General features: G+C 34.5%; 1 long non-coding RNA gene across 6 annotated transcripts in view; it reads left to right on the top strand.

Annotated features, from left to right (window-relative positions):
- Positions 1–26,531, top strand: part of LOC102554281 (uncharacterized) — a 94,103-nt gene that overhangs the window by 21,489 nt on the left and 46,083 nt on the right. For 2 of the 6 annotated variants that reach the window (XR_010054745.1, XR_010054744.1), the window contains exons 4-5: positions 110–24,672; positions 24,933–26,531. The exon at positions 24,933–26,531 is cut by the window's right edge. This is a non-coding gene — a long non-coding RNA (uncharacterized LOC102554281). The other 4 variants (XR_005489080.2, XR_005489085.2, XR_010054742.1 and 1 more) reach the window with 4 other exon arrangements.

The following is a 26,531-nucleotide window of genomic DNA, read 5'->3' as shown; positions in this document are numbered from 1 at the left end:
TTATTTATTTATTTATGTATTTACTTATTTATTTACTTATTTACTTATTTGTTTACTTATTTATTTACTTATTTATTTATTTATTTTTTGCTGGCTCCATCTTGTGCAGGTCTTGTACAGGTAACCACAGCTACTGCAAGTATCAAAATAAAAAGCCAAGCCAGAGGTGTAGCTCAGTGATACGGCATTTTCTACCATACTCAGAACTGTAGGTGAGTCCCAGGTAAGGAAACAAAAAAAATTAGCATTATTTTTTACATTAATTTTCTTTAGGCCCCTCAAAATGGTTCAGTGAGCAAAAGACTTTTCACTGAGCCCGAGGACCTTGAAAGCCAGAACGCGTATGGGTGATAATATTTATCAGTTGTCCTGTGACCTTCAATGTATACGATACTATGCATACATACACAAATACCTAGAAAAAATAAAAGTAAAAATAAGTTACTTCAATTTAAACCATTTTTAGTTCACAGTATTGTCATAATCTTAAAATCATACCACAGACCCCAATAGTTTGGTCCTGGTGGAATTTTGGGAGACAATGATAAATTAATCTGTTCCTACATTTCAAAATATATCTTGTTTGAGTAAGCCTTAGAAGGCTAAGAAATTTTCCACATTAGTAGAGTGCTTGCCTAGCATACACAAGACACTGGTTTAGAGCTACAGGAGTTCATAAATTGGGCATCATGTGTACAGAACTTAAAAGATGAATGCAAAAGGCCTAGTGATTCAAGACATTTCTGGGCTGTGTACAGTTCACTCACGAACAGCCCAGGACTATGGGAGAACCTGTGTGCAAAACAAACAAACAAAAATATGCAACAGAATAAAGGAAGTCTCATGCATGCCATCCATTTAGATATGATCTATTATCGTTAACTACTTGCAATGTTTGGACTAGCTTAATGCACAGGCAAGTCTTTAAGTGGAGTCTGATATAGAGACATATATGCCTTTGGTTAACAGTGCTGCCGTTGCTCGAATGGAGTTCCTGTACAGTATACAGAGTAAGGGCAATCTTAAAAGTGCCATTTTAATTTCCTGGACTACACATTATTATCCTTTTGAAATTCCAATCCCATGACTTCAAAGAGCAACGCATCATGCATTTCTATAGTTTGCAATGCAATTGTTTCTCACACACACAATCAACACACACAGGTGTTGGTTGACAATATATACTGAGTTAGCATGCATTTGACTTCTTTTCCATGAACTTGAGCACTGTTCAAATTGGTTGTCCTCGGGTTTCTATGGGCTCTCAATGCATACATACAGAATAGAATGATTGAAATTCATTCAGTTTATGTCCTTATGATCCACTAAACTTAATATTTTGATTTTATTTTTTTAACATATTCCCTTGGAACACACTTTACACGTTCGTTTTGCATTTTAAGTGTAAGCTCAAAGCAACTAGGAGGAGCTGCAACTCCATGGTAACAGGAGTCTGGGCTGAGAGCTTCATCAGTAAGAAGCCATTTATAAAAAGGATGTTTTATGCATTCATTTTAGGGTACCAGTTATTATTTTACCTGCGTCTCAAGTATTGCTACTGGATATTCTACACACCACACAGATTCTGTCAGTATTCTTAATGGTTATCATTGTGTAATTATAATCATCTTACCTTACTATGCATCAGAGATTTAGCCCGATTCCTACTGGACTAATCCAATACAGTCATAACACATTAATTTTTTGTTTGCATCTTTTGTTCCAGATATGAGAAAACCTATTATTTAATTTTTGCTTAGGCTGATTACATATGTTTAGTTATATGTATAACCAGTTACCCATTACTCCATGATTTTTTTCAAAGCTAGCATTACAAAATGGCCATTTGGATATTGTAAAATGTGATAGCTGGTCATTTTTTACATATATATGTCATGTACACACATGTGTGTATGTGTTCTCTTATAGTCAAATACAGAATAAAAATAGCTTTGTATTTAAATTTATTGATAATAAGAAAAATGGTTTTTTAATCTCTTTAAATATCAAATTACTTCTTTGGAAAAATCATGCATGATTTGAGAAGTAAGGTCCATAACAATGGGGGAGGTGTGACAGCAGTTGGTCAGACAAGGAAAGGGGAAGATCACATTTTCAGCCTCATAGAGGAAAAAAGGAAGAATCCCAAAAGGGAGCAAGGTTCTAACTCTCAGTACCCATTCTCAATGACGTACATTCTTTTGTAGGACTCCACATCCAAATATTTCTACAGCCTCCCCAAATGGTGACACCAAATGGAGAACAAGTATTCAAATAAAAATATCTATGGGGGATATTTCTCATTCAAGCTATCACAGATGGAAAGAGCTTGTATTGTTTTTGGAGTTACTAGGGCTTCCCAATGAAAACACACAAGGTAAAGTCACACAACTGGCAACAGAGCTTTTTATTAAAATCCAAGAATTCTAGAACGACCCTTTCCCTGGACTGTAAACTTTTCCTTTAAAATTAACTTAGCTTACAAGAGTTGAATTCTATGTGAGTTTTTCCTACTCCCTTAATTTTACTTAATGCTCCTCCTTACCCTTTTATCTGTCCCCAAGCAACTTGTAAATTGCTTTTGGTACAATAATCATTTACACAATATGAATTCTATCAATCCATGATCATGGTGTTGCTCTCTGACTTCTACTGTCTTCCTCCTTTCTCTGGCTTTTTCCAAGTTTTACTTACAGGGGTCTTTCCCCTACTTTGTTAGGCTTATTCTAGAGTACATTTTTGAGGAGAAGGTAAGTGGGATTAATTTCCTTACTTTTTACTCAGTGTGCTTGCCACTGATATACAGAAAGCTACTTATTTTTGTATGTGAATTTTCATTCTATGACTTTGCTGACCAGATTATCCAATTCTAGGAGGATTATTGTTCTGTTTTATTGATGGAGTATTTAGGGTCTCTTCCATACAGCATAATATTTGCTACAAAAAGAAATCCTTTCATTTATTCATTTCCTTTTTGTATAGACTTCATTGAATTTTTTCATAACTGTGCAAAAAAAAAAAGAATAAAGCCCCCCCACTCACTCACACAAATAATCAAGCATTACATTATACAGAGAATTTTGTCTTGCTATTATCTAATAATAGTTTTATATTAATTACTATTCTATTTTTGTGACAAAATGCTATAGCCAATGAAATTTACCAAAGAAAGTGTTCAATTAGTCTTGCAGTATCATAGAATTAGCGTCCAGGTTGGTAGAACAAAGGCATGAAAGGCGTGGTAGCAGGACTAGCTAAGAGCTTAAATCCATAAGCGGGAGTAGGAGAACGATCAACTGGGAATGTTATGAGTCTTTTGAATCCTCAAAGCTCAGCCTCAGTGACACACAACTCAAAAAAGGCCACACCACCTAATCCTTAAACAACTCTACCAAATGCAAACTAATATTTCAAAATTATGAGTATATAATGGCCATTCTTACATCAACCACCACAGGCTTGGTTTCTCCATTTAGCATGATGCTGGCTATGAGATCTTTGTCTATAGCCTTTATTGTGTTAATATATTTTCAGTCCGCCATTTTGTTCTCTAGTTCTTTTCCCAAGAACCAATTCTTTTGTAGATGAATTTTTCTCTATGTAGGTTTCCATATGATTTTTGTCTGTATGTTCTTTTACATTTTTTGTTTCATTTCTCCGTGTGCTTATGTTGAAGCATCTACACTTGGGGTAGAATAAATTAGATCATGGAGAATGGTCTTGATCTGTGTCTGTTATCGGTTTGCATGTTCATTTTTTTCAGAAAAAATTTGCATCAGTGTTCACTAATAATATCAATCTGTAATTCTCTTTTATTGTTTCTTTGTCAGATTTTGTCTTATAATATATTGGCCTGTAGAAGAAGTTTGAGATTGATTATTTTTGGAAAATTATTTTAAGATGTTTTGGTTGTAGATCAAAAACGTTTTGTAGAATTTTTTAAGTCCATCTGGACCTCACATTTTTTTAACTTGAATGATTTTTTTATTTCTACTTTTTTAAAAAAATTTACTTCCTCAACCTCCTGGTAAGTTTTAAATTAAAGTTACAAAAGTTAAAGTTTTAATCAGTTTTTGGTTAAAATTTGCTTGGGCCACATATATTTGAAAATTTATCTATTTCTTAAATGATAGGTTTTCCAACTGAATGAAATGTAGGTTTCTAAAATAAATCCTTCTGGTTTTCTGTGTGTTTTTTGTATCTTGCGATATCTTCCTGTTCAACTCTAGTTGTATTATTTTGGATCTTCTTGTTCATTTTATAATTAATTTAGCTTATAGTTTACTTGTCTGGTCTCACTTTACCTTTTTCATCCCTGATTTTTTTATTATCTTCTCTGGTGTCTTGCTTTTGTATATTTAAGTAATTTTTAGAGACTGGTTTATATTTTTCAAATCACTTATTAATATTGAGGTAATTTATCACAATAAAATATTTCTATTTTATCCCAAATATAAAATAATCTCATACTTTTTATGGAAACTATCATCCTTCTGTCTTCTTATAAAAATGGTTCATAGGCACCAAGAGTGAGATATTTATTATAGATAAAGAAAAGCCAAAGGAAATAGTTACTTGGCAACATATTTATTTTAAAATACTGATATTGCATAAATTTGTGATTAATATCTTAATATTTAGTCACCAATCTTGAGCTTTTTCTGCAAAAAAATATATTATTTTTCATGCCTAAAAATAAAGAAGCAGTTTTCTGGCCCTGGCAAATATCAGTTCAATGTCACGAGTTTGTCTGGTATTGCTTTAGGGTTCAAATGCTAAAGACTGTGTAGTCTAAGACCTGTGTGCTCTAAGAAGAGCAGATCCTCAAGTATACCACCTTTTGTTGTGTAAACCTTGCTCCCAAGTTATTTGTGATGAACAAAGGTGCCTATAGTCTGTAGCTGGGCAGAAGAGATGTAGGTGAGGCTTTAGGTCCCTGACTTGGTGTCTCTGGCAGAAGCCATGAGGGGAGCCTGGAAGAAAGAAGGCAGAAGAAGCTGCTATGAGGTAGGCGGATCTTGAGCATTGGCCATGGGGTTTGGCCTGTTGAAGTAGAAGTAGCCCAGGTGGAAAATGGTGTATGAAATCTCAGCATTAATGCAGGAAAATAGAGAAAATAGCATAGCAGTTGATACCCGCCAAACTCTACTGCTTTAAGGCTTATTATAAATATAAACATTTTTGTGTCCTTCATTTGGGAAGTATATTGTCAAAGTGGGGTAAAAGAAAAACCCAAATAATAATAACCACATCACTACACAAGAGTCAAGTATAATATATTAAAAAAAATACCCTATTGAGATCACACAGCCACCCACATGCTGGTGCATGAAGAGCTTCTTTGCCTGAGAAATAAAAGAGGCTGTGCCTCAAGTATTGAACCTGTGCTTCTAAGAGAAAATCCTTAAGAACTGACAAATGCATCACAGTCAAACTGTTTTGAAAATTTAAAAAAATACAACTCTCCCATTCAATTATCCCAATTCCTGAGACCTCTGCTAAACCTCTTAAAATAAGGAAATTGACTAAATAAGCAACAATCAGGAATCGATGAGGATAAGACAAGTTGGAGAAGGCTGATATATAACAGTGTTTGTCAATACACATCATCTGTGACTGCACCCACTGACTGTCAGTTGAACCAAGAGTAAGATAATCACGTTTGTTTTGCAATGAACTCTAAGCTAAGCTTGGTTAAAATAAACAGTGTTGTAAGTAGCGCATTGCTTATATGAAGACTGGAGTGATATTATTTTATCTAAATTGGGTCTAGATTGGGACAGGTAGTGATAAAGAATCCATAGGAAAGGACTTGAGATGGCAAGGAACTGTTTTCTGTGTTTTGTTTAACTAATTTCCCAATTACATCTTACATATTCATATGATGTCATACACACTACTGAACACCACAAGGTAAGATACAGTCTTTGCATTCACCATACAATTCTTCCTTAAATTCAGTGAACTATCCTGATGTTATTTGAAGAAGAATACTAACAACTACAGCACTGTCTTTATATTTTTATTTTCCTATATTGGCGTAAAAGAAAAGACTGAACATTTAATACCTCAAAATAGAATATTAAATATATGCCATTAATAGATAATTCCTGAAGATTTTTTTTCTGATAATACCAGATTTGCGCTTTCTGAGTCAGAAAATGTCTCACATCCACTTAAAACATCTCTTTTAGATATTTAAAACAGTCTAGGGCATTTTATAGGTCTTCTGAGTTGTACTCTGAGAACAGCAATTTAATGAAAGTCTTTACATAGAAATCTTTCTTTTGGCGAAACTCAAAGGTTTGAGAGGGCGAGCACAATTTCTGCCTCCTTTAGAGCTTTGCAATAACACAGCTCTGACATTCCATTCCACAAAAACACAGCACTGCCTGCCAAGTCACTCTCATGGGCCGTTCAACAACCATTATTTAGGATGGCTGCCAATCAAAGTTGAAGTCTTTTGTATTTCAAAGGATTTTTATAAGAGTGTCTATTATAACTATTTACCTGCCATCTAGTACAGAAAGATGTAAACCCTTTGAGTCAGTAACACAAACTGTTCTCTCTACATTTCTGATTTTGTCATTATGATTCTATACTGTTTTGGCTCTTGATTTTTCCTGCTTTTCTACCTTAATATGCCCTTAAAGCTGAGGTGCATGTATTGGTTTCAGACTATTTCTTCTCCCTGCACTGCACAGGAACTAATTGTGCCATACAACTGGAGAAGCTTGAAGTTTGTTGAAATAATGTGTATATTACACAAGATTCTTTAGACAGTTTATTCTGTTTTACTTTATCCTTCCCCTAGGCACTGTTTCTCTCCTTTATTTTCTTCTTCCCTATCAACTTCTTTAGGAATAATTCAAGTTCACATGCCTTCAATATGACTAATTTGAAAATGTTTTTCTGTATATATTTTTTCCTTCTAGGCTTCAGACTTACTTTTTAACTGTCTAATTCAAAATTACTATTCAATGATATTATTTCAAGTTAAAATAAGATTTCTTATAAGCCTCACATATTCTGTGCCAACATCTCACAACCTCCTTTTCCAAGTTTTCTATTCTAACTATTCCAATTCGAAACTTTAAAAGTGCAATATTTAATTCCTCCTTGTTTAGTTCAGTGTTTTCTTCTTTTTCATTTTTACAGTGACTGATCTATATCAGATCTTTACTTATTTAGATCTATGAAAGAATACTTGTTTTTTTTTGTCTCCTACGGTTCCTGTAACTTCCACATCTGTCATCATCGAGAGGAAACTCGTGTAAGACCATGACTTTGCTCAAAGGTTTTCAGTTATCTTCCTGTTACTGAGGACAGAATTGCATCTATATTTACTTCTGAATAATATCGTAAGAATAAATCAAAACTTGCCCTACCAATAATACATGCTGTGAAGGAAAACCAACAAAAGCACCCAGAAGTTATCTGTAAAGTTTCTTTAAAATATTGCAATATAAAAGAAGAGCTATGTACTGCAAAGAGATTAAAGACCAGAAGGCTCATTTAATATTCCAGCAGTTCCTAGAATATGATTACACTTCAGAAATTATAGAAAAGCTCCGACTGTATTAGTTACAGTGTACAGAGCAGGATATCAGCATAGCAGGATGCAGAGAAACCAGTAGAAGTTGTGACCAACAGAAGTACATGGTTATATCATTTGAATTTACTCCAATGATTATAGGACAATTAAGAGATAAGCTCTCAGAAGAATAAAGGAAAAAGTGCTGTCTTACAGGATCCTTAGCGGTTAAAGACACTAATTTATATATAAAAAACAAAGAGAACAAACTATTGTTGTAAAATTAAGCACAGCCTTGTGTTAACTGTCCTATCTGATCTGTCTGTTACGTACTCTCACATCTCACACCCAAGAAACTATTTTTTGTGCAATCACATTTCTAGATTGAAGACAAAATTTAGGATGGTGACTTGATGTTTTCAAATCAGCAACAAACAGGATATATAATTATTACCATTTCTTTCAAAGGGAATTGAAATGGTAGTTTCTTAGAGGTTTTATTTCTGTGATAAAACACTATGGTCAAAAGCAACTCGGGAAGGAAAACTTCTTTAATCTTTCAATTCTCTGGTCACATGTCATTACAGAAAGAAACCAGAGCGGAATACTCTCCAGGACATGAGAGTTTAGGAATTCTCTGGAAAGCTGTTTACTTGCTTTTTGCATAGGTATTGTTCAGCCTACATCTACTTATTTGTCTGTTATCTATGTGTTTATGTATCCATGCATCTATGTATTATGTATGTATGTATGTATCTACTCATCTATCCATCATCCATCCATCCATTTATTTACTTTTTTCTCATATATTACATTCTGACTACAGTTTCCAATTCTTACTCTCCTTCCCTTTCTTTCCCTTCACCTCACCTATTCCCAACATCCACTGCTCTTTGTTTTCTCTTCAGAAAAGTGTACGGCTTCCAGGGATAGCAATAAATATGGCATAACAAATTAAAATAAATCTAGACTCATACATCATATTAAGGCTGGATAAGGCAAACCAATAGGGAAAAGAGGGCCTAAAAGCAGGCAAGAGATTTGAAGACAGTCCCTAGTCTTACTGTTAAGGTCACACAAGAACACCGAGTTACATAGCCATAGCATATATGCAGAGAACCAGGTCAGACCCACACAGGCTCCTTGATATCACCTTAGCCTTCTAAAGCTCCCCTAAAAGTCCTGATTGAATCTGTGGGCTCCGTTCTTGTTAGTCTGCTGTCTTAAAGCATGAATGACCACCATTTCCAATGATGGAACCACCCAAAATGAGCAGATGAGCAGTCCATCCCATGTCAACCCGTGATCAACACAGTATCTCAGAGTCTTGACTGCAGGTCAATTTTAAGGAGTCATTGTCTAAAATTTCCTCTTTCCAGATATGTCTAGGTCTCTGTTGACATAAAAAATAAGGTAATTAATTAAATCAATAATATATCAAAGAAATCAAGTATATAAATTGAAGAATATATATTTAAGTTGTTCTGTAACGTATCAGAGGCAAGGATCAGGGAACATGAAATTAAAGAAGGAATGCTAAATCAGGAGTGAATCACAATGAACTATATCAGAAATTGAGAATTTGAGGACTTAAACATACGTACAGGCATACATACACATATACACACATATTCAGACAGAGCACCTACATATCTGATAGACCAACAATTGTATAGATAGATAAAATAGTAAAAATTATTTAAAATATCCCCTTCATATTGCTTTGCTGAATTTCATTTATCACTGAAAGACAGTGGTCATCTCATCACATGAAGTGTATGAGTATCATTTTTTAAATATTTTATTTAATTGCATTTGAAACCTGTTGAAGATGGGATTCAAAAACTCTTTAGAGGTCCTTAGTTTGGTCCCTAAACCCATATTGAATGTCTCACAGTTATCTGTAAACTCTAGCTCTAGATTATCTGACACTGTCTCTTGATTCTGTACTAACATACACACAAAGCTTCATTTTTCAGTAGATGGTAATTAACATAAAGACCCACAACATGTCAACATGTAATCTGAGAAGTCCTCCCTTGAATGGGATGTTTTTATTACAATTCTCTTCCTAAGGCTCACAAATCTATGCATACAAGAGGGCAGAAAGACTGTAAGAAATAAAGGTGGTGAATAATTTTTATGGGAACACCATTTTCTAGGCACAAAAATAGTGGATGCATGTATGTGTTACCTCTCAAATCCTGGAGAGATTGCTTATTGAGGTGCCTATTGGCATATAAAAATATACATTTTTCTCCAGCCTCTCTCAGTACCTGTTAAAGAGACATCCTTTAAATATTATAAAGACACTAGTATTATAAAATAAAGTGTATAAAAATTTTTATGCTAAAACATTACAATCTGCTGGGATTTATTATTAGAGTGGAGGAATAGGTCAGTAACTTAAAATCAACAATTCATAGTAATATATATCTTAAAGGCCAAATAAACATTAATGATTAATTACACTCACCTTTAAAAGTTGATAAAAATCCAAGGTCTTTTCTAACACAAATCTCTAAATATCAAGAGTAAGAGATTTTATTCAATACTGGCCAGAGAAACATAAACCATAGATAATAATTTCATTTGTGAAAAATTGAAAAACAGTTCTCTCCATATCAGTGATAAGACATGCATAGCCACTGTTACGGCTCCTAGTTACTATGTTGTTAGTGGCTGGTCAGGACATTTAGTTATGAGAAAGAAATAAAAGGACCTGAGGGAAAAAATGTTTGATTCTGTTACCAAATTATCTTATAAGTGCTCACCAAAGCCTGCAGGGACCGAATAGTTTAGTAAAATCGAGGAAACAAAATTAGATACCAATACCAAACTAACTCAGAAGAGAATAATAGAAAAATGATTTCTATTTACAATAACCATAAAAAAGCAAACACTTGCATGTTGAGCTTTTGGGCAGGTACAAAGAATTGTGGGAGGAGAACTGAGAAACACTGGTAAAAGAAGTACGAAGGAGCTAAAAATATTATGAGCACTTCCCAGGAGCATGAACTATCAGGAGGAATATTGACAATGACCATATGAGCCCCCACCCCACAACAAATCTACAAATCCTGTTAACTTTCTTTAGATTAGTGTTGCCATTTGGGGTCTGTTTCCCTTTTCAGTCTGTCTAGTTTCATAGTGGCTACTTGTTGGACAATATGTAACCTAAACACTATAAAAATATACAACCAGAAATGCTGCATATTAACTAGACTTGTAGACTTGGTGAAGTACAATGGCAGCCTAGACTGAAACACTGACAGGATATCATGAAAGAAGCTGTACTAATTGATTAGAAAGGTACTGTGACTCTGAATGTTGGATACAGATATCAGGATGACATAAGGATCAATGGTTTAAGGATAAGGTAGCCTATGAGAAATTTTACCTATGTAGACAGAATAATATTTAATTCTCACTGAACACAGTTTAATTCTAAGGTTAAAACAAGAATTGAAGATATTAAATCTTAAGGGATTATAGTTTGCAGAGAGAAATTAATTTATTTTATTCTCATGTTGGAGATTTTGCTTATATTTCTAGTGCAGTGCTAGAGGTACCAAGCGTTTTGTCTTTGAATGTTCATGGTAGTTCATGCTATTAGTCTGCAGATATCATAAAATTTAATCAAATCTCCCTCATGCATAGTTATGATTTAAGATGGGCACTTTGGAGAGCTTGGCTTTCTCTTTTAGGAGCCTATTAATTATAAAATGTCTCCTGTTGATTAACTGCTTCTTGGGGGCATCAAAAAAATTAATGTCTTTTTTATAACCTGGGATTCATTTCAGTTATGAGAATTATTTGGCTATCATTTAAATCAGGTAAAGATATGAAACAGAGAACTCATTGGGTTTTCTTTTCTCTTAACATACAAATATAGGCCACGGTGCCCTATGGCCTATTACTTATTCAGCAACCCTTAAATTATTTAAAGTAGTGGAATTTTCCATCCTTCATTGCACAAATATTAAACAAGCCGAAAAGGTATATGATTAAATTATAATTCCTATAATTCTTTATTTTATCTTTTTGCTTATTTTTCAGGTATTGATATCACTACCATTAATTGTTTTTTATTTGCTTAAAATGCTACATTAAATGAATAACCCAATATATCCTTTGAAATTTGTGACTTTCCTTAAGGATGAGTTTGATACATAATAAATACGGCAAGTATATAGTACTGAAAATCTCGATCTTATAGAATGAACTACTAGTTAGTATCAATATCCAAGAACCAATAAAAAGAAGTGGTTTATAATTAAGAGGAAAAATAATATAACTAAGGAAAAAATCGTGTAGTTAGAATCCTTCAGCTACAGATATTCTTTTGTCTCAAAGAATGTAACTTTACTTTCTTGGTGCAGAAAACAGGAAGTCTTCATAAATAATATTATTTTTAAAGAGGAAAATACTCACTACCAGTTAATTAATTCAGAGTATAACTATCAATCAGTCAGTGCCAGTCAAGTCCCTACAATTCACTCCAGGCTTAGCACTCTTGGTTACAATATAACAAGACAGTCTCTTTCTAGCACTGCTTACTGGAGGCATTCACAGACACTCCCTTCTCTGGATTTCTTGAATAATGTATTAATGAGCTCTGCTTGTGATAAGCGGATTACACATGCAGTAAACTTCTCAAGCTCAAGATCAAAATCAAGGATCATAGTCATTGAAATCATAGTTCAAGCGCTGAGTTCTTCCTCCCACTTTGTATCTTTGATACTAATATTGTTTCATCTGTATAGTTATGTGTCTCCCTTATTAAAATGACGCATTTGTAACTTTGGGATTCTAGCCACCCTGAGCTTGCACTTTGAATGTCAAACAAAATTTAGTTCCTTTTCTGAAAGCAAGTGTTCAGCCTAAGTGGAGTGCAATTCTTTGTTTATGTTTCCTAGTCTTTTATCTCCAATTAACATTTGTTTTACAATGTATTCTCCTTAGACAACTGACATCAATAAGCAAGCTCTACTGAAAGCATCATTAATTTGGATTTTATTTCTTTAGAGAAAAATCCTGTGGGTAATTAAAACACTTGCGAACATACTAGAAAAATCTCTAAGTCCACAGCCTTTAAAACCTCACAGAATACATAGACAAAAAGAAGATATGGTTATCTCTTTATTTTTTGAGAATTCTTTTATTACTATGTTTGTCTACATCTTATTTTATTTTCATTACATGTTTACATTTTACTGAATTTTGTAAATTTTATAATACTAATATTATTTGCTGAATTACTGTTGAGCCCCTTTTAATGTGTCAAAGGGAGTTTTAAACTCTCGAAATACACACAATAAAAGCACAAATATTTTCATTCTATGCTAACATCACACTTGCTTTCCTCGTTTTGTTATAAGGATATGTTCTAAATTATTGGGCAGAGAAATACACATCAGAAAATATCTACTAATGGCCAAAATACATTCAAATAATATAAATGTAAACCACTTGTTCTTATTCATTTATTAAACTGAAATGGAAAGCCAGTCATTGCATATGAAATATATGAGAAAGCATCACATTCTTTCTATAATCCTAACACATGATTATCATACCATAATAATAAGAACATTTGATACATTCTTTTCTCTTTATATTAACAAACATTATCATTACTTGAATTATAAAGTTTTGCTGTATTATGTGTTTTCAAGAATTATAAAGAAGAATGTAAATGCTCTAAATGAAGAATTTGCATAGTTCACAACATTTAAAGATCATTATTTTCTAGGAAATTTAAAGCTTTTCTTACTTTATGATTTATACTAAGCTAAGAAAATCAAAGATATAAATGAAACTCGATAAAAATTTTTTCTGAAGATGGCTAAATCATACACATAGGTATTTTAATGTAAAGGTATATAATACTAAAAGATTCCTCTGTATCTCATCTTCAGACAAACTTATTTTAATTTTTATTGGATATTTTAAATTTAAATTTTAAATATGATTCCCTTTCTCGGTTTCCCGGACATAAGCCCCCTATCCCATCCCCCTTTCCTTCTTCTATAAGGGTATTCCCCTCCCTAACCACTCCTCTTCCTCCCCCGACCCCCCAACATTCCCCTTCACTGAAGGGTCCAGCCCTTGCAGGACCAAGGGCTTCTCCTTCCATTGGTGCCCAACAAGGACATCCTCTGTTATATATGCAACTGGACCCATGAGTCAGTCCATGTATATAGTCTTTGGGTAGCAGTTTAGTCCCTGGGAGCTCTGGTTGGTTGGCATTGTTGTTCTTATGGGGTTGAAAGACCCTTCAGCTCTTTGAATCCTTTCTCTTAACTTGTCCAATAAGGACCCCGTTCTTAGTTCAATGGTTTCCTGCTAGCATTTGCCTCTGTATTTGTCATGCTCTGGCTGAGCCTTTCAGGAGATGGCTATCTCAGGCTCCTGTCAGCATGCACTTCTTGGCTTCATCAATATTGTCTCTTTTCTACAAATGGAACTTCAGTTACTTCTTTCATTCCCTATTTTGCCTCTCAATAATAATTATATTTTTTACTATTTAATGTCTAAATTCACTTGATAAGTGAGGTCTAGTTTGATTTTATATGTAATTAATTTTTAAAGATTTATCTATTTTATATTTTATATGCATGTATGAATTTGTGCCTATATGAATCATCTATTTGTATTTTATATGCATGTATGAATTTGTGCCTATATGAATCATGTAGATGTCTTGTACATAAGGAAGCTAAGAGGAGTCAGATCAGTTGGAAGAACAGTTACAGGATCTTGTGGGCAACACAATGGGAGTGTTAGAGACAAAGGTGACATCCTTTGCAAGAGCAGCAAGTCATTCTAAATGTTGATCAATCTCCCCAGCCTCTTAAGCTCAGGAGGCAGAACATTAAGGATTTTGGTTTGTGATTTTTCTCTCCTAGTAATGTCAGTAACTACATCTCACCAATATGGCTGCCTAAACATGAGCTGAATAAGACAAAAACAGAAATGTATACTTGGATGGGGAAAAAAATCCATGAGGCTTCCAACTGACACAAAGAAATACAAGCAACTAAGGACTAGCAAAGTGGAGAAAACTTCTTCTTTTTCTAACACTAAGTGAACTAACACATATAGTAGGTTTGTACATTGTATTTGAGTGTCCATTTGGTAGATCCAATTCATCACAGTAGGTGTGGAAGTGTATGCCTATTATTATTCAATGCCAAATGCCTGATAATATGTGTATCTGAATAACATTATACAGGCAGAGCAGGATAAATGTACACATTTAGAAATATATATCATGCCCACTATATTGTATATAATTATCCTTATAATATGTATTTTAATATAAATTAATGAATAAAAGATGATATGAATTTGAAAGAAAGCAAAGAGGGGTATATGGGAAAATCTAGAGGAAGCAACAGGAACGGGAAAATGTTGCAGTTATAATCTCAAAAACTAAAAGGAATTAAAAAGCAAATGAAATATATAGATATAGATATTCGTGTGTGAAACAGGGAGCTTAAATATTATAAACAAGTTGCTTGGTGATTTAGGTATATCTATTTATATTTTGAGCCTAGACAAGCATGTAGAGCAAGCTGCTAGATCTCCGGGAAGAAGACACGATGCATGAGAGAGGGCCAAATTGGGCTGAGATCTCTTACCATCTACAATCAGATCCTGGAAATAGCGTGTGACTTAGAGGTTCTGAAAGCACTGCTTTGTCTACTGTGGGGTTCTTAGAAAAGCACTGGAAGCCTTCTATTCCAGATGATTCAGAATTACACCATGAACCACATCCTAACTGACCAATACAAAATAGTACGTGTAACAGGTTTGTACATTTTATTTGGGGGTCTTTTTTTGGACATCCAATTCAACACTCAGCTTGATCCAATCAGTCTGGTATATGAATACTATTCATATTTTAAAATTCTCACTGGGGGCATGAGTCATGGATACATTTTTCATATTGGCTTTTCTAGAGTAACTGGCCCCTTTGGGAAGAAAGAACACTGATTGCTAGAAATTGGACCTATATGTATGCTCGACATAAGATAATTATTGTATAACCATGATTTTTATTTTTTATTCCCTAAAATTAAGATAAAAATCTGCATTTTAGTTGTATTGTACTGTCTGTAATTACATTACTATAAAATATCTGATATTGAAATTTATGACTTATTAATGGTACTGCTTTTGAAAGCTATATATTGGTAGATAATCACATAATTGATTAGTTTTTAATAGACAGCACTTCATTTTAAATCATTAGTTTTAGCATTTTATTTTAGAATATAAAAAGTTAATGGTTTCAAAATTCTTATATATTACATAAATGACAAGCAATGATAAGGTCACCTGGTTTAATTTGCTATTGGTTTCACTTTACAATGATTTGTTGTAGGTTAATGACTGATAGAAAAGGTCTACATTTTGCAATTTATGTCAATTTGAGATTTACTGCATAAAACAATTTTACATTGTAATATTATGTTTGAGTCTAGAACTGTTATTATGTACTCATATAGATATAATTTTAATTCAGAATGGACCTGGTTTGAAAAACTGTAAGGATTTTTCAGAGTATGCATCGAATCAAAAGCCATCTTGAAATTTCTTTTAGACACCTAACATTTAAGAAAAATAAAACATCTTGGAAATAAAAATCAAAGGAGAAGTATGTTAATAAATATATGGAGTTACTGAGTATAACAAATAGAAAGTTAAAATCAATAATTAATAAGAAGAATATATGACACACAAGCCATTTTTCCATTTATAAAACATCTAAGTGCTTTAATTTTCTAGATATTTTTGAAGATATTTTGATAATTTTGATATTTTGAAGACACTAACATATAAAATAGAGAAATGAAAATTTGCTGCTTTTGAGGAGGTCTGACTCCAGTGGTCAATAAGTAGAGATGGGGTTATTGGAGGAATGGATTAAATCTAATTGAGTTATTTGCCAAAGGAACCCCACAGAAACCCGAACAACTCAGGCTATTGTCAAGGTTATTGATGGCTCTCCCCAAACTCAAGGTAAGACCAGATTCCTGAAGAAATCACCAATGTGAATTAGGAGAAATCAATCTGGTGCATAACTAGAGCCTGCACATCTGAGCAGTTCATGCCACTGAAGTTTATTGTACATGCTACCAGAGAAGACAGGTAAACACTACGACAGAGACAAATCATTTATTCTACACTGATAACTTGACAGCATGATACCATTAAGGAGTTTTTATCCAACAACATGGCTGCCCTGGCAAGAAGTCACTTCAAAGACCTTCTAGGTCTGTGTGATCTGGCTGGAATACAGACACACTGTTAATCCCTGGAGACAGGATCTCTGGGTTCAAGGCAAGCCTAGTATAGAGCAAGCTTTAGGGAATGAGAATCTTAGGTCCAGGCTTGGTGACTTTTAATCCAAGCTCTCAGGAGACAGAAGGATGCAGGTCTCTGAGTGCTAGTCCATAAGTTCTTTTGTTTAGTCAGTTGAGTTCAGTGTAGTGAAATCCTTTTCTGTCAGTCAGCTGGGAGTCAGTAGAGTTAAGTCCTGTGCAGTGCTGTTTAGTTCGTTTTTCAGTTCAGCGCAGATCAGCAGGGGCGGTTGAAGCCAAAGAATAGGGAATCAGAAAATTTGAGCAAATTGCTAGTTAGTTTAAGGACAAGCAGAACCATTCAGTGAGAAGCTGAGAGAAGCTAGATTGAATCAGTCAACTTGAAGAGAAGTTTGAGCCACAAGGGCTGAGTTGAACCAACCAGAGTTTAGAAAGACCTAGAAAGAGTGAGCTCATCCAGCAGTAAGCCTCTGAGATGACAATTGCAGCAGACGAATAAGTTGCTTCTACAGGATACACTCATCTAATTTTGGCACTAATGTGTGGGTAATCGAAGATTATCTGGTTGGATTTAAGACCTACTCCATGAGAACACTTACCTGACACTGCTGTAGTGGCAGAGAATCTGGGCTAGTTAGACCACGGACATAAGGGAACACCAAATACTGCTATTCTGCTAAATGAATATAATAATTAAATGACAGCTACTGGCATCCTGCTCCATCTAAATCAGTATTTCACTAGCCATCATCAGAAAATGTCTCTCCTGCAGTGTAAGGGAACTAATACCAAGACGCAAGACTCCCAACTGGACAATTGGCAAAGAATGAGGGCTTGAAACACTCAGTCCAAAATCCGATGTATGCATCAACCCTCCCTCACCTTCCCATTGTTCATGGTACTAAGGGCAAAATGCAAAGGAAGGATTGTAAGAGCCACAGAGGCTGGATGATACCCAGGAGAAAGTGTCTTCCAGACACAACAGGACTAAGGTACATATTAGCTCACGAACATGGTGACAGCAAGTATAGTGCCTCCACATGCCAAACTAGACAGAACTCCAGATCACAGATGTGGAAGAAGACAGAAGTGCCCATCCTGAACTGAGAAGTTGTTTCCAATTAACAAAGGAAAAATTAGGGAATCCCACTTGGTATAAAAACAACCTTAAAGGCAGGCTCCACGTCAACACAAAAGGAACTCAGTGGGACATTGTTTAACCTTAGTAGTCTTTGTCTGGATATTATGTTTTCTAATTTTATTTTTGATAGGCTTTAGGTGTGTGTTTTTCTTTTCCTTCTTTTCTTCTTCTTCTTCTTTTTTTTTTTGCCTTGTTACATTGTTCATTTTGTTTTATCCTCCTTTGTTTGCATTTTATTGGCCTGTCAGTTTCCTGAAGTGAGAGAGGAAGAAGGTGTGGTCTAGGAAGAACAAGAGCATAGGAAGAAATGAAGGAAAGGAAACAATGATCAGAATATACTTTATAAAAATAACTTTATTTTTAAGTTCTAAATAAAAGTAAGGCCAGATGCATACTACCCATTGTGTCTGATAGGTTAGTTAAAAAATCATAAATCTGGAACAGTGTTAACTTCATTATCATAAAGTTTCTAGTTTTCCAAATAAAAGGATTGGTAAATAAGGGCTTTGGTTTATTTGCTTGTTTGATTGTTGGTGTTTGTTTTAATGATGGCTGTGATGGCTAATCATGGTTGCCAAGGGATACCTGAAAAAACCAAACACCAAGTAATTGTCTCCATGTAAGCATATTTTCTTGATTCCTAAAGGATGCAGAAGGACCCAGCCCATTGTCAGTGCTGTTCTCCCTGGGAAGGGTAGATCATGGCTGTATCAGAAGCAGAACTGTGACAGCCAGGAAAGCATGTCTGTGAGTAACATCGCTCTGTTGTCTCTGCTTCAGTCATGCTGCCAGGTTCTTGTCCTGAATTCCTGCCTTAGCATCCATCTGCAACGGGCTATAATCAATAAAGCAGACAAATTCTTTTATTCCCAAGTTATTTTCCATCCATGCTCTATCATAGAAGTAGAAAAACAAGCCAAGATAACAACATATACACAGTTAACATTTAATATGTTCTCCTTATAACTAATTCATTGAATCAGAGGACAAACATCTTTCCTCAGCACTGAATCAGGACAAGCATCCTTAATAATTAATTGGCTGGATTGATAGATAAAGGCAAAGCTAAAATTTTACTGTTACTATTTTTTTTATTATTATAAAGGCTTGGATTCATATTTGGTGCTATTGGACAGTCATAAATATTGTAAAAGATGTAGCTTAATGGGAGGTTGTCGATCATTGAGGGGAGGGATATAGTCCCTTCTTATCACCCATTTTATTTCTCAGCCACCATGAAAGAAATTATTTTGTTTTTATCTGTTGGAATGTGTCCAAGAATGATGAGCATGAAGAACAGTATCTTGTGGAACTTTGAGAGAGTGTCCAGGATAAGAGGCAAGAGGGCCTTTTACCTGAAGTGCATTTTGTTCCCTTGAGAGCTCTTGGATGTTATTTCATGCTTCTTGGGTCTATAAAATATATTTATTCTTATTCAATGTTTGAACATAGCTATAGAACACAATCTGCTGGAAAACTACTGTTTTTGGGGTACACTGAACCTAGACATGGCCGCCTGACCTTCTCTGATGCCTCCCTGGGTACAGTCTATAGTATTTGCCATGGAAATGTGTTAAAACTGTTATATTCTGAGAAGTTCTGGGAAAGGGCTCCTCTGTTAATATTTAGTATGTGCTTACTGGAGGAATTTTTTTTCATGTTTTTCCGATATTTCTCTAATCATGTTTTTTGAATTCAGATAATCTTCCTTGGATCATTGCTTTTTGTAATATTTTTATATAAACATACAATGAAACTGAAGTAAAATGGTCTACACCATTAGAGTGTATTCCACCCCATTCTTTTTTTTTTAATCTTCATTAACTTGAGTATTTCTTATTTACATTTCGATTATTATTCCCCTTCCCGGTTTCTGGGCCAACATCCCCCTAACCTTCCTCCATCTCCTCTTCTATATGGGCTTCCCCTCTCCATCCTCCCCCCATTACCACCCTCCCCCCAACAATCCTGTTCACTGGGAGTTCAGTCTTGGCAGGACCAAGGGCTTCCCCTTCCACTGGTTCTCTTACTAGGCTATTCATTGCTACCTATGAGGTTGTAGCCCAGGGTCAGTCCATGTATAGTCTTTGGGTAGTGGCTTAGTTCCTGGAAGCTCTGGTTGGTTGGCATTGTTGTTCATATGAGGTCTCAAGCCCCTTCAAGCTCTTCCAGACCTTTCTCTCATTCCTTCAACGGGGTTCCTGATCTCAGTTCAGTGGATTGCTTCTGACATTCGCCTATGTATTTGCTGTATTCTGGCTGTGTCTCCCAGGAGAGATCTACATCCAGTTCCTGTCAGCCTGCACTTCTTTGCTTCATCCATCTTATCTAATTGGGTGGCTGTATATGCATGGGCCACATGTGGGGCAGACTCTGAATGTCCATCCCATTCTTTAAGGTTCTCATATCTCAGATTTTATCGGTATATCTGTAGTTCAATAAAAATCGACATTAACCATACCATGGTTAGGGGGATGTTGGCAAACCATGATACGCTCTTTTACTATGGGCCCTGAACATTGAAAGGAGCAACCCATGGTCCAAAGACTAAAAACAAAACCAAGCAAAACAAATAAACCACTTCCTCTCAAAAATGTTCTATGATTCTTTCAGTTATTTTGTTACAGTATTGGAAGATTGGCTTGTAAAGGAATTTCAATCCTACAACATGGCTTCTCTGGCAAAGGATCATATCCAAAAAATTCTAGGTTTGTGTGATCCAGCTGAAATGAGACACCTTTAATCCCTTTGGCTGAAATATAGGCACATCCTTAGTACTTACCTTTAACTCCAAACAGTGAAGGTTAAAATTAGTTTGCAGAAGGAAGCAGCCATGTTTGAAAGAGATGTCTAATTGAGGTATAGACAAAATGACTAATCAGAGAAAGATTTGACAGAATGAGAGATAGGATGTATCCAAGTTTCAGGAAGACAGACAGGAAAGAAAGGCTACTTAAGAGCACTTCATAGTTGTCAGGACTAGAGGGCAATTCAGTGAAGGCAGTTCAGTTGAGTTCAGGTGATACAGTGGAGATTAGTTAAGTTCCATTCAGTTAGAGTTCAGTTCACAGAATTCAAAAGCAGTTATTTCAAGCAGAGCAATTCAGTTAGAAGCCAAGAAAAGCCAGTTTGCATCAGCCAGCTCTGAGAGGAGTTTGGGCTAGTACAGCTAAGTTGAATCTTCCAGCCAGACTTCAGAAAGAGCTAGAGAAGGTGCTCTGATTTAACAATAAACCTTCAAGATGACAACTAGTCTAGTGGATAAAAGTTACATTTACACCTGGATACAATTCCATCATTTATGAAAATACAGTACAGTTTAAATGGAATAATTTATTAGATTACCCATTTAAAGAATTCAATTTTGTGTTCATTGTTTTCCCCTCTTAGTTCTTTCTTGCTGTAGTCATTCCTCATAAATTTTATTTCATTTTTTTTGTAACAGAGTAACAGGTAGACCTAAAAGTAGAAATGAAATAATATGTATTCTGAGTCTAACTCTGTGACTGCTGGATTGATGATCTTAAAATATGTGATGGACACATGCAATCTTCATTCTTAAATTCACAATCTTCTAAGTGAAGTATTAGAAGGCTTTGAGTTCTTGCAAATGACAAACATGTTACCTGGTTTTTGCACAGCTTCAGATATTTAGAAAACTAGAATAAAGAACTCTAGTTGAGTTTAAGACTAAACAAAAGCCCGGTAGGTAAGAAAAAGAAAGATTTTTTCATGTCGTTGAATGACCCCGAAAGTCAGTTCTAAGGTCAGAAGAGGATTTACTGGGAAGTAAGTACACCTTACTCTTCTGCCCAGAACTAACTCCTTTTGAACAGGCATCACGATAATTGTAAAAGTAAACCAGAATATAACCTCCATAACTGACTATTTTCCTTATTTTCTTGAGGAATAAATTTTGAAGGATATACATTTTTAATTTCTTTCTTGCCATGGAAGCTGTCAAACACCCTATGATCTATGTCTGTTCAATGAGTTATTAGCAGAAAATTTTATTAATATTGGGGGTAGACTCTCCTGAGAATTAGGGTCAGTGTCACTGACATTACTCTTCTTTTTCCTGTCTATGGAAAGCTGACTGGGAGCAAAGCAGCATTTCTGAATACATTGCTCTAACAATGTGAATCCAACATCAAGAAAAACCCCAACCTAACCCTTCCTGGCCAATAGCTACCTCTCTTCAGAGAGTGCGTGTGATAAAATATTTATTAATGACAATTATGAACTGAGTGGTTTTTACTTATTGTTGAACAAATATGTAAATTCATATCATTCTTGCATTACAATTGGCAGTTTATTAGCCAATATCACCACAGATAATGTTAATCTCTATATTTTATTATGAAAACAAAGAAGCCATGGAGAGAAAAAGCTTACTTTTCAAGTGCGTGGATGGATTTAAGAAACCAGTGGAAATGGTTTATAACAGATATTTGCAGCCCCATTGAGTTTAGTGCCTCATTTCAACACTGTTAGCAGCAGTGAGAACAGCAAGTGTAACCACTCAGTGACTATTATTGGTTCTTGCATTCCTAGGGATCCAAGTGAAAATCTCAGTATCTGGAGTATCAAACAATATGAAAATTAGAAAACACAATAGTAGAATAGTACACATTTAAATGCTTTTATTTGTATGACAGAGACATGGAAATTGTCACAATATGTCTTAAAGAGCCTGTATATGCATCAGTGGTTGCCAAAGTTACAGTCCCTTAAACCACCAACATTCTTCAGGGAAGGCACTTACATACTTTTGCGTTGGATAACCTTCCTTGTGTCTTTTAATCTCTTACTTTCTTGAAGTGCTTCAACTTCTTTTTTACTTTCTTGCCAATCTTGCTCCCTTACTCTTGTGGTTTGTTTTGTTTGTTTGTCTTTTTGTTATAAATTATAGAGATTAGCACTCCTGCAAGCGAAGAGTTTAATATTGAATTAACTTCATGTAGCCACCCTCAGGCAAGAAGCCCACATGACTTCAAATGAGACAATAAGTGAGATTTGGAATGTTAACACTTGTATACTCACATTAGCATATTGATATGCTAAAACAATATGACAATTGTATTTCATTAATCAATTTCTCACCAGAGATTTAGAGATCTTATATGTTTGAATTCATGCATTTTTGGCATTATATGTAAAAAAAGTCAGTTATGCTGTGCAGCAATGGTTCTAAAAGAGCAAATGGAGGTTTATGTTTGAACTTCAAATTCATAAAAGTGTTATATGATTTGAAGCATATAAATTTAAGCAGCTAAACTTGGTATATATTCTTAAGTTCTGTATTTTATATTAATTTTATTTCTCTTATTCTTTATACAGCATTTATGTAATCATACTTTATATCAAGACAATTTTTAAACATAGAACATATATACTATTCATTGAAACATAATCATAGTAAATATTTTCTAAAATATTTTTTTCTTTAATTTGTTCTATATTCTAAATTCTCTTGATCATTGAACTCCTCAGAAATGTGTTATTTCAGGAACCTGAATACACGTATAAATTCGTCACATACGTAAACAGAGAAATACATTGACCTAGATTGAAAGCTTGAAATTTATCTGTGTAACAAAAGGCACAGAGGTTCTGTTCATCAGTATTATTAAGACTTTTTTTTCAGTCTAGACAAAGCAGGGTTCTACAGTCTTTTATGCAGTTTATTAAGGTATCTAACTTCACAATTGCACACACAAAAACAATTTTTAAAGGTGAAAAAGAGATAATTAAAGAAAGCAATGATCACTTAATTTATTACATATGAAACATACAAAAACACATATGTACTATACATATACACATACACATCTACATCATACACACACACACACACACACACACACACATATATATATATATATATATATATACATACACATATAAGGGGAAGTCAGAATTTGTTCAGAGTTAAACACTAGGTTCAAAATTGCATGCATGAGAAGGAGAATATTGGAGCATATCAAAAGGAGTGACTCACAGGAAGTAAAAAACTTCACCCAAATTCTTTACTATCATTCTTTTTTGGTCTATTGATCTTTCCTGGATTTTATCTGATTTTATGATGAAATTATTTACAGTGCTCAGTGGAAAGAATAAGTGATTAGAGTTTTACTTATTTACACCTACAGATATTGAAGCATATCAAGGAATATGTGCAATTTTTTTCATACATTAAGTTAAAATGAAAGAATAGAGTTAGTGAAGAAGAGTTACATATGATTTTTATTCATTTATATGTAAGTCTAGATAAGGTTGCCTTTTTATGGTTGAGGTAAAGATTTTATTGTGATTTGGGGGACAATTCTTCCTAACTTCAATATTTTGTACTTAACAGAAGTCTGAATATAGTACCATCTTCTAATTATCAATGCATATTAATTGACTGAAGTCCAACAATGCATCCTATATTCAGAATCAAGTGAAAGTAATGCTTGGGCTTGCTTTTGGACTGTTACATCTATCTATCTATCTTCTCTCTAGGTCTCTCTATCCTTGCATCTATTACCTAGATCTCTGCTACTTGTTTTTGAACCATGGAGTACCTTCAGTCACTTCCTCCAGGTTCCTGCCCTGAGTCCTTCTGTGACTTCTTTCACTGATGAAGAAACCCACAAACCCATAAACTAAACCTTCTCATCCTGGTAGGTTCCTTTGGATCTCAGTACTAGCTCTATAACTAAGGAAATGGGCCAGTGACACATGGGCTGACAACATAGTGGTTGTTGGAAAGTCTTACTACAGGAATATGGACATGCAAATATTACAATAAGTGCATATCAGCAGAGAAATATTTGAGGCGATGTGAAAGTATAGATAACAGAAAGTGAGGCAAGATGAAACATGAATAATAGATAATTGTAGCAGTTGCGCAGATTCTAAAATTCGTTACATTGTCACACAGGGTATGGACAAACCCCAAACTCGCCAGGATCTTCACAGGTACTTTAGGAAACTGTAATCACTTTTAGTTGAACAGACATCTAAATTTTATTCAAATAATTTTCTTGAAATGATAAAAATTTTAGAATATTCGAAATATCTCATTACTTATTGTAAAAAAATTATTTGATTATCTTTTTATATAACTAATTCTTGATAACTTTTAAAACCACGTCTAGACATGTCAATCAAGCTTATCTCAAACCTGTTTTCCTCGGGCCACTACTTTTTATTTGTGCATACAAGCCTTAATCATTACATCTAGTCAATGGGAGCTAGATTTATGATCTTTAGTCTGGATCATTTTGACTCAGCACTGGAGTTCTTTAGCATTTGTTCTTTTTGTCACTAGATGTTCTCTGCTTAAAACATCCATCTATTACTTCCGGAAATATCTATATTTCCTACCAAAGACAACCTAGTGTAGAGTATAATGTATTTGTTTTATTTATTTATTTATTTATTTATTTAATTTAATTTAATTTTGTTGTGAAGTTTAAATATTCCTGCTTCAATCATGAGAATACTGGGACTTTAGTTATGCACCATCATACTAATGCCAAGAAGATTATTTGGAAAAGAAGTTGACAGTTATGTGCTTGCACTGTGTGCTTATATGTGTATGTGTGTATGTTTGTATGGTTGAATGGATGTGTGTGTGTGTGTGTGTGTGTGTGTTTGTGTGATTTTATTATATAAATATCTTGAGACACATAAAGTACATTAGATTTACTCACATGCCCAAAAGTCTCTTTCAAGTTATAATTTTCTTCCAAATTTTAACCATTTGCATATTTTTATAACTTTATCAATACATTAACTTTGACTTATTATCTTCAAATATGTGGACATTTAACCTCAGTAGGTGATGGGTTGTTTTCTAGCTCTTTTGTTTGCTTTTACTTTGCCAAATTTCATTTGCTAAATGTTTCATGTAATTTACTTCAATAATTTCAAAACAATGTGTGATGCTGAAAAAATATTGTATAATTGTAAAATAACTGTTAGTGATCTAGCATTTATGAGGTTCTTAGGTTGCATCCTAGTACCACCACCCATGCATATGCATACACATGCACACACACACACATGCACATGCATACACATGCACACACACAAATGCAGATCTCATTCATTGTCAGTTTTCCTATTTTAGAAACTGTAGCAGAACTTTTTTGATTCATTTGCAGTTAAATATTTACATAGAGACATGAATGTTTACAGGAGCTTAGGCCTTGATCTTGGACTACCACAAGCTAGTTCACCTAACTCAGCTTTATTTTTGGTTGTGAGCCTAGCCTTTAACGGCTGAGCCATCTCTCCAGCCCCTAACTCAGCTTTATTATCCTAGCCCACAACCTGCCACATGGGTACCTCTCTCTCAGTCAGGGTACATTTAGCCACCTCTATCTCTTGCTAGCAAACCCCACTGCCTCCGATTCTTCCTAAATTCCCTCCTTCCCTTCCCTGCCTTACTATTGACCACCAGATATTTATTAAGCCAATGAGTAGGTGAGAGAGGAAGAGTGTTTACAATATACTGCAGCAGATGATGATCCAT

This window comes from Rattus norvegicus, chromosome 9, assembly GCF_036323735.1.
Source record: "Rattus norvegicus strain BN/NHsdMcwi chromosome 9, GRCr8, whole genome shotgun sequence".
NCBI classification, from domain to species: domain Eukaryota; kingdom Metazoa; phylum Chordata; class Mammalia; order Rodentia; family Muridae; genus Rattus; species Rattus norvegicus.
This window is presented reverse-complemented; position numbering and strand designations above follow the sequence as displayed.